At 37.1% G+C, this 9450-nt stretch overlaps 1 pseudogene; it reads left to right on the top strand.

Annotated features, from left to right (window-relative positions):
* The first annotated feature begins 554 nt into the window (after window positions 1–554).
* Window positions 555–2964, top strand: LOC141688882 (uncharacterized; annotated as a pseudogene).
* Window positions 2965–9450: the final 6486 nt, after the last annotated feature.

The following is a 9450-nucleotide window of genomic DNA, read 5'->3' as shown; positions in this document are numbered from 1 at the left end:
ATGTTTTAATTGGTATTATGCGTTCTGCTATGTTTCACAGAGAGCTTTGTTGGCTTTGTAACTCTACCGCGGACGGGGAAATTGGTCTCGGTTAAATCAGGAGCAGCCTCTGCTTGCACCTTGACAGTATTGTTATCCTCGTCTGGTAATGCATTATCTTTGTTATGCTTTGAGTATCCTGCCCAACTGCCATTATTCAACTTTTCTTGAAAACCTTGGGTACCCATTCCTCTGGCTGGACCATTCTTAGATTTGTGCTTTGTGGTAAAATTGTCTGGTGTTTCTTCTTTCAGAGACGTCTCTTTCCATTCTTACTTTAGATCTATAACCTTTCAACTATGCAATTTCTAAATTTTGTATTTATCTATTTTCAATTCCCTTTTTTTTTGAAATAAAAAATATGATATCCTAATTGTTAATTGTCATTGTGATACATTGTTAGTTTGCTAGTTAGTTGCTTAATTAATTATTTATTAATTAGATTAAAATTATTTAATAATTTGAATGTGTAATTAGTTAATTGATTAATTCAAATTTACTTATTTGTTTTACAGATGGAAAGATACTTTAAAAGAAAATTACCCTCAATATCGGAACCATCTCATAGTGATAGTAATGTTGAACCCGTTATCAATGCATCCTCGAGAGAAAATGTCAATGTGTCTCAATCTTGTTCTACTCCTTCGATGCCTAAATTAATTTATTTGAACGAACTTCCTTCCGATCCATATGATAGAAAAAGAATTTTAGACTATCATCCAAATCAAAGAGATGAAATTAAAAGGGCATATATACTTAGAGGGCCTTGTAGACCCGAAGGGTTTATATATCCAACAACGATGACAGGAGGTAAGCCGAGACGTTTTAATCCTCAATGGTTTGAAAGTTATGATTGGTTGAAGTATAGTGTTAAAGTTGATAGAGTCTTTTGTTTACCTTGTTACTTATTTAATGATCATGTTAGAACACAAGTTGGGGGTGATGCATTTATTTTCAAAGATTTTGTTGGTTGGAATAAAATGCAAGAAATGCTTAAAGCTCATATTGGGGAAGTTGGTAGTGTTCATAGTAAAACAATTAAAAATTATGATGCTCTGATGTGTCAAGATCAATCTATTTTCGTTGCTTTACATAAGCAAAGTGATGTTACAAAGAATGAGTATCGAATTCGACTAAATGCTTCAATTGATGTGTCAAGATATTCGTTAAATGGTTTATTACCTTTTCGGGGTCATGATGAGTCAGAAAAATCTTTTCATAGAGGGCATTTTTTGGAATTGATGAAGTACACTCAAAATCAGAATGAAAGTGTTCGTAAGGTCACATTAAAAAATGCTCCAGGAAATAGTCAAATGGTGTCTCCCAAGATTCAATAGGATATTTGTCACTGTTGCACAAGAAATTCTTAAATCTATTCTTTGAGAAATTGGTGATGACGTATTTGCTTTGTTAGTTGATGAGTCAAGTGATGTTTCTAAGAAGGAACAAATGGCTATTGTTTTAAGATATGTTGATTCTGCATGTGGATTGGTTAAGGAGAGATTTGTTGGTCTTGTTCATGTAAAGGAGACATCTGCTTTAACTCTCAAATCAGGTATTGATTCTTTACTTACTGAATTTGGTTTGAGTTTACAAAGAGTTAGAGGGAAGGGCTATGATGGTGCAAGCAATAAGCGTGGTGAATTTAATGGGTTAAAAACCTTAATCATGAGAGAAAATAGCTCGGCTTATTATGTACATTATTTTGCTCATCAACTTCAGTTAGTTATTGTGGCTATTGCGAAAAAACACTTTTCGGTTGGAGATTTCTTTGATATGGTATCCCTTTTAATAAATGTGGTTGGTGGTTCTTGTAAACGAACATATATGATTCGAGATAGTCAAAGAGCAAAATTGTTAAAAGAGATAGGGTGTGGTGAAAAAGAAGCTGAAAGTGGACTAAATTAAGAGTTATCTCTCATTAGAGCTGGGGATACACGTTGGAGTTCTCATTATAGATCACTTATGCGTTTGGTTGATTTGTTTCAGGATGTTCTTGATATGCTTAGCTATGTTGAGAAAGAAGGTGAAAAAGATATGCAAAAATGTCAAGCAAATGGTCTTCAGATATATCTCATGTCATTTGATTTTGCTTTTTATTTGCATTTGATGTTGCATGTCTTTTGGCTCACTGAATCTTTAACAAAAGCTCTACAAAGGAAAGATCAGGATATCTTGAATGCTATTTCATTGGTGAAATCAACTAAACGACAGTTGCTAAAGTTTAGAACTGATGGATGGGTTCCTCTTTTAGAGAAGATATTTTCTTTTTGTGACAAGCTTGGCATTGAAAAGTTGAATATGACAGAGTCATATATTAATCCAAAAAATAGAAGACAAAAAAAAGGAATCACATATGAACATTATTATTGTTTTGACTGTTTTAATGTTATTGTGGATATGCAACTTGCAGAGTTTGATGATCGTTTTAATGAGGTGAACTCTGAGTTGCTCATTTGTATGGCTGCTTTGGATCCACGTGATTCATTTGTTGCATTTGACTCATTGCAGTTGATGAGGTTAGTTGATTTTTATCCTAGTGGCTTTAGTTCTATGGAAATGATGGCATTGGAGCATGAACTTATCATGTATATTGATAATGTGAAAGACAATAAAAGATTTGCTCATTTGAATGGGATTAGTGATCTTGCTAGATTGATGGTCCAAACACGAAAGCATTTATCTTATCCTTTATTCTATCGTTTGCTAAAACTTGTTTTCGTTTTGCCCGTTGCGACTGCAACCGTTGAGAGGTGCTTTTCTGCAATGAAACTTGTGAAGTCGGATTTGCGCAACCGAATTGGTGATGTATTTTTAAGTGATTGTCTTGTTTCGGCTATTGAGAATGAAGCGCTTGCCAATGTTAGTAATGATGATGTAATAAATCATTTTCAAAAGATTAAAACGCATAGGGAACAACTATAAAATATAAAACTATTTCTTATTTATATAAATTTCATACTTTTTCATTGTTATTTCCTTCGTTAATATTTATATAAGGAACCCAGTCGCAAAAATTCCTGGGTCCGTCACTGCCCTCACAGCATTACCCCCATAACCAGAAGTATTCTTCTTCTTATTCTTGGCCTCAAATTTCTTATTTTCAGCGGCAATCTTCTTCTTCTGTTGGGCTTTCTTCTTTTGAACAACAATCATTTTCTGTTGAGCAACAAATTGCTTGTGTTCCTCGACGACCTTCTTAACCTCAGCAGTCTTGACAGCTACAATGGAGGAAGCCTCTTGGTCTTGTTCGACGCCCAAGAGAGCAAAAGCATTAGCCAAACTACCCATGACTCAATACTACTTTGTGTTATGAACCATGTAATGGGACAATGCCCATGTATATATAGGCCTGACTAGCGACTTAATAACCCCCTATATGCAAATTATAATCATAAAAGGAATTTAAGATCAGAAAACAATATAGGAAAAAGAACCGACTTTTTGCGTGGTCTTAAACAAAGATTCAAATCATATTTAACAAAAAAACCGAAATTTAACTTTCATATACATAAAATAATTTCGAAATGCAATCAATCTAACTCGCTGTAGGAGCTCAAATCTTGTCGATACACCAGGCAACGAAGAAAACTAAAATAGGCAAATCAAAATCATCTTTCAGGAACACAAGGGACTTGAATGGTTACAATAATCTAAACTCCATAAACTATGAAACTGAAAATAGTAAGCAAGCTTACAAACAGAATTCAACTCTTTTAGTTTGTTAGTTCACTGCAAACCGACTAAATTCAGAACCATCTAATAAGTCTGTTAGTCCCTTAACAATATGACAAGAATTACAGAAGGGGGGTTGAATGGAATTCTTGAAATAAAATGTTCTAACTCAAATATAAATATAAGTGGTTGATTAACACATTGCGGAATAAAACTTTAAGTGAATCAAAACACAAGTAATTAAAAACAAGAGTCTTTAAAAACTTTCTGGTGGAGTTGAATGATTCCACCAGAGATATATATTATATATCGACAGAACCCAGTGTGCAAATATGCTCACAGCTGCTTACAAATGTTGAACTACTGAGAATACAGAGAAATGCTAATAATTCTGCTTACAAATATTTCTCTTGTTGTGTTCCCATATCTGTGTTTCTATTTGCTACTTCTTGGTTTATATATTACCAAGATTACAAAGTCAAAAGACAGGATCATCATAAAAACCATCGAGTCTAATACTTTGCTACTTTGTTCTCTATTACCCAGTTAATAGGCTTCCTCATTCCATTTGCATACACTTCGACGCATGTGACTATGCTGTCACTGTCAACTGATATTTGAATTCTTTATCCGTCGAGTACATGATCATCCGTCGAGTTTATGATCATTCGTTAATGGCTTTATTGATCATCCGTCGACTGTTATATTGAACATCCGTTGACAACCATTTGATCATCCGTCGATGGCTTTGTTAATCATCCGTCGGTAGCTATTTTGGCACTTGACTTCAATTCATTTATGCAGAATTACAAGACATCATCTATGTATAATTAATCAACCTATTCTGCATATCTAGTTAAAGTCAACATGACTTATATGCTACTACAGAATCTATACAAAGGTGTATGCAGAAATGTGCTTCAGACTCATTATTACATAAGCTACTCACTCGATGGATAATAAGTCATCATCCGTCGGGACTATAATGAGTTACCCGTCGGGACTATAATTCTTATCCGTCGAGTGCTACATTATTTCACTAAGTAAAATCTACTTAGGTGTTTTGTTCATGAAATCATCAAGTACACAACATATGCACAACAATCTCCCCCAATTTATGTCTACTGGAATTGTAGCCATAAATTAAGAGATACTTGATGATAACAAAACACCCTAAACATACAACTTTAAAAGAATGTAGATAATACTGAAAAGTGCTTCAAATAACAAAATGTACAAAGTTTAGCTCACAGTCATTTTTAAGATGCTCCTCTAGCCTGAGCAGATTTATCTAGTTTCTTGAAGATCTGGATCTTCTTCCAAGCTTTCTGTTGTTTTCATCAATCTGATTTTGGAGCTGCCTGTGGAATTCCAGTTCATCAGATTCTGAGAGATTTAGCTTTCTCCTTGCATTTCCAAAAGAGTCTCATTGCTAGAGATGCTCAATTGGTCTTCTAATCTGAAGAATCTTCTCACACCTTTGTCATCTATAAACTCCATCAGCCAGTAGGGCCTTAGATGCACTCTTCTCCCTGTGTAAGAGATGATTAGAGTCTTTGGGAGTGCATCTTTAGCTCTAACACTCCTTAGTTCTTCAATCTTCTTCAATACCAATCTTCTTGCAGGTTGAACCCAAAGTTCTTCTTGAAGGATGAGTAAACTTTAATCAGTACAACTTGGCTCTCTTGAAGAATCCTGTGAAGTGGCCACTGAATCTCCTTTCCTCCTTTGTACTTGAACACTAACCTTTCAGGTAGGTTTCTGTATGCATCAATACCTCTTACTTCATCAAGTTCATCCAGATAGAGATTTAGATTATAAAATTCTTTGATGTCACACAAGTACTGATAGTCTCCCCTATTGACTTTGGGTTGAGCTTTGACTATAGATTTGGATTTGAGAGGTGACAGCTTCACTTTCTTGACTGCTCTTGACTTTGTCCTTTTTGGCTTGCTAAGGATTGGTAGATTGAAGTCTGGAATTGGTATGTTCTCCCATTCTATTGGCTCATCCTTGGGCACAATAGGTTCACCATGATTATTCCTGTAGGGATTCACCACCCTTATGTCTTCAAATACCACAGAGGGCTTTGTTGCTTGAGTTGTAGCTGGTGTGGATTCCTTAGGAAATTGATCTTCCAATTCCTTGTCAATAATATCCAGTCTCCTTTTAGTTTTTTTAGCCAATTCTTTCTTTCTTGGAGATTTCTTCTGTTCTTCAACTTGCTTCTTTGATTCAGTAGCTTCAGATGGTTGAGAGGGAATTTGTTGTGATGAATTTACATCATGTAGCTTGGCCAAGATAACAATCTGCTCTTTCTTCAGTTTAGCCTTTTTAGCATCTAGAGTAGCCTGCTTCTTTTCCTTCTTCAATCTAGCTTTTTCTTCTCTCTTTGCTTGAGCAAATTGAGGGTGTTCAACCATCACACAAATTTCTTTCCCATTTCTGAAAATCTTAGCAATCCTCCTTTTAGAAACTGAATCAGCTGGATCCTTATAGAAGACAATTGATCTTGACAGAAACTTCTTCTCATCAGGCTTGGGTGTCTCATACACAGTGTCCTAGGGTTCTTCAAAGATGATTTTGCGTAGTTTGCCCTTGGTTTAAGAATCATTTCAGCCTTTGGGGACTTGATGCAGGAAGATTTTCCTCTTTTCAGATAGTTCATGCTCATCTCATTCACACTAATTTGCTTGACTTGAGAGTGATGGATGGCTGACTTAACTGGCTCCTTGACAAGTTCAAACTTCTTCTGTATCCCCTTATCAATCTTCTCCCAGTTGACCAAACTCAACTTTTCTTTCTCAGCAACTTTCAAGTTGGTTGTTGCTGCTTGAATCAGATCTATACCATATGTGACTGGTGGCTTTGAGATAGTAATTGAAGGCACAATTACTTTACTGATTTTTATCTGAAGCTTCTCCCCCTCACTTGGTCCTTTCTCCCCTTTTTTGTTATTATCAAGTTGATCTGTGGAGGGGGTTTGAGCTGCCACCAGTTTTTGAAGTAAATTAGTCTGTTGGGCTTGATGGAGATGAATGGTAGTCAAAGATGCTTCCATGGCTGACATTCTTGTATCCAAGGCATCTATCTTGGTTGACAGATCAGAATTTTTCCTTAATTGCCTCTTGATGTCAAGCACTGTAGCTTCTGGAAGTTTAGAATCTATCCTGTCTTAAATAGCCTTTTTCATCTCCTCAATATCATTCTTCATAGTATTCACATCTATAGCATGCTGGAAGCCCTGGATTTGTTGAAGTTGCAGGGAGGCTAGATGTGCCTGAAGGAGCTTCTTGGTGCTGGCATTGGTAGTGGTTTGAAGAGCAGTATTTGTCTGATTGATTCACAGGATCAGGGTTGTCTTGAAGTAATGCTCATCACAGTGCTTTGAGAATGCCCATGATGGCATACCTGACCTTGAGCTTGAGCCTACTTCTCCCCCTATGTCCATTGTTTCATCTTTACTATCCCCAATCCCATCTCCAAAGAAATCAGCGGAACCACCAGTCTCATAGTCCACATCACCAGTTGTAGAAGGCAAAGCTGTGATGGCATCCTTAGCTCTCATTATAGACTGTGTGGTATGTACCAAATTCAGCATCCTTTCTGCATTGTCATTGCCCTGTTCAGCTAAAAGTTGATAAGCTGGAACAGGGTGAGTAAATGCCTCAGCATCAAGGGAAGTGGAATCTATAACAACTTTAGGATGCTGAGATAGTCCTTTCCTGTCTGCATCCTGGACATTCATTAACTCACTAGCAATGACATCCATCCTTATTGCTCCAGTACCTGCATTTCTCTCATTTTCTCTCTTTTGTTGCATCAGGGTCTCACCCTGGCTCCCCACCCTCACACCCTCACCTTCACCTACTAAGGTGGGACTCCTCTCACTCTCTTTTGCCAATCCTGAAGAAATGGATTACAGATTTTCACTCATTTCCTCTCCTTTTTCCTGGGAGCAACCCAGACTCTCACTCAAAACACTCTTCTCTCTCAATCCTAAGATTGACTGTACAACCACCAAATCTTCTGCACTTGAAATAATTGAAGTTTGAAATTGTGCAGAGATACTTGACGGATGAGTGATATCCATCGAGTGAGTGGTTTTGCTATCCGACGGATAACTGCTGTCAGGCTTATCCGTCAGGATAAAATCACTACTCGACGGATGAGCAATATCCGTCTAGAGAGTAGAAATGAATGAGCTGGGAATATAAACTATTGTTGACTCTGTGCTGATTGAAGATATTTTAGGCACAGATGACACAACAGTTCCTGAAAGAATTGGCAAGTGAGCCAACAAATCATCTAAAAGATGATGCTCACTTGCACTAGATTTTGGCTTCCCCAACAGAGTTAAAGAAGGGGAATCAGGAATTGATGTGTTTATCATATCCACATCCAGAGAATTTATTGGGGAGTATGGTGTTTAAGGTACTTCTATAACTAGAGATTTTGGCTGTGACTCCACATTTATTGGAGCCACATCAAGCTGAATTTGTGAAGGTGCAGTGACTGTGTCTTTAGCACCAGTTTGCACAGTGTGTGTACCCTGTGCATCCCCATAGGTTTTTGATTTCTTCTTTCTGGCATAAGTTTGGGGTGAGCTTGTGTCCCTAACCCTTTTGGCCTGTGCTCTTGGTTGAGAGCTTTGTTCAATAGCTACATCCTTTTGGGAGGATGCAGCTAGAAATGAGCTTTTGTCCTTTTTAAGCACTGCAGTTTGTTGGAAAACTGCAGTGTGGCTAGGCTGGGATTCATCCAACTCTCCAACCTTATTCTTGGGGTTTCTTTTATGTTCACCCCTTCTCTCACCTAACTTACCCTCCTTCACACTCCCCTCTTTGGCTTTTGTGGATTTTATAACTGGCATCTTTCGAGAGATACCAGAGGGGGCTTTCTTTGATTTAGATTTTGAAATAATAGAAGGTTTGGCAGCTTTGGTAGGCAACTGTTTGGTCATTGGCACAGTTGCCATAGCTACTCTTGAACTCAAAGAAATTGTGGAGGTTGGAATAGTTGTAGGGATGGATGAACTTACCTCACTTACCTGAGGTGCTTGCATTACAGGAAAGTAGAACATTGGCACATCCTTGTGATGATTGGCCCTGCTCAAATCTGCAATGAGCCTTCTCTCTTGAACCCAACAATCCAGTTTGTTGTTTGGGTTCTCAAGCACAATCTCTTAAAAGAGGTGGTTGGCTAATAACATAAGAAATCTGGCATAATACACATTTTTACCTCTTTTATTTAACTCCCCTCATTTGAAACCTAACTCAAACAAGACAAGATCACTGAAATTATAAAATTTATCTGTAACTAGCATGTATAGCATGCTAAGCATGGAAATATTCACTGAATCAAAATTACTGTTCTTTCCTGAGAAAACCTTTGTAACTACATCACACAAGAAACTCCACTCTTTCCTAAGACCCATTCTCCTAATATCACTCAGTTTAGAAGTAGGAAGTGCATAGTGCATGGAATTGAGCATATTGACTATATCAGTGTCAGTATGTGGTGAAGTCACATTGTTATCAGGAATTTTGAAACATGCTTTTATCACATCACTATTTATACATAATTCTTTACCTTTAATGGTTAGAGTGATGGTCTTATCTGTAGAGTTATAGGTAGCAGTGGTCCACATCTCTTCAACAACTTCACAGAAGATTGTGGGTGATTCCAGCATGGCAAAATTGAGCTTGCAATTTTTCACAAAGTCCATCATCTTGT

The sequence above is a fragment of the Apium graveolens genome, chromosome 2 (genome assembly GCF_009905375.1).
Source record: "Apium graveolens cultivar Ventura chromosome 2, ASM990537v1, whole genome shotgun sequence".
NCBI classification, from domain to species: domain Eukaryota; kingdom Viridiplantae; phylum Streptophyta; class Magnoliopsida; order Apiales; family Apiaceae; genus Apium; species Apium graveolens.
This window is presented reverse-complemented; position numbering and strand designations above follow the sequence as displayed.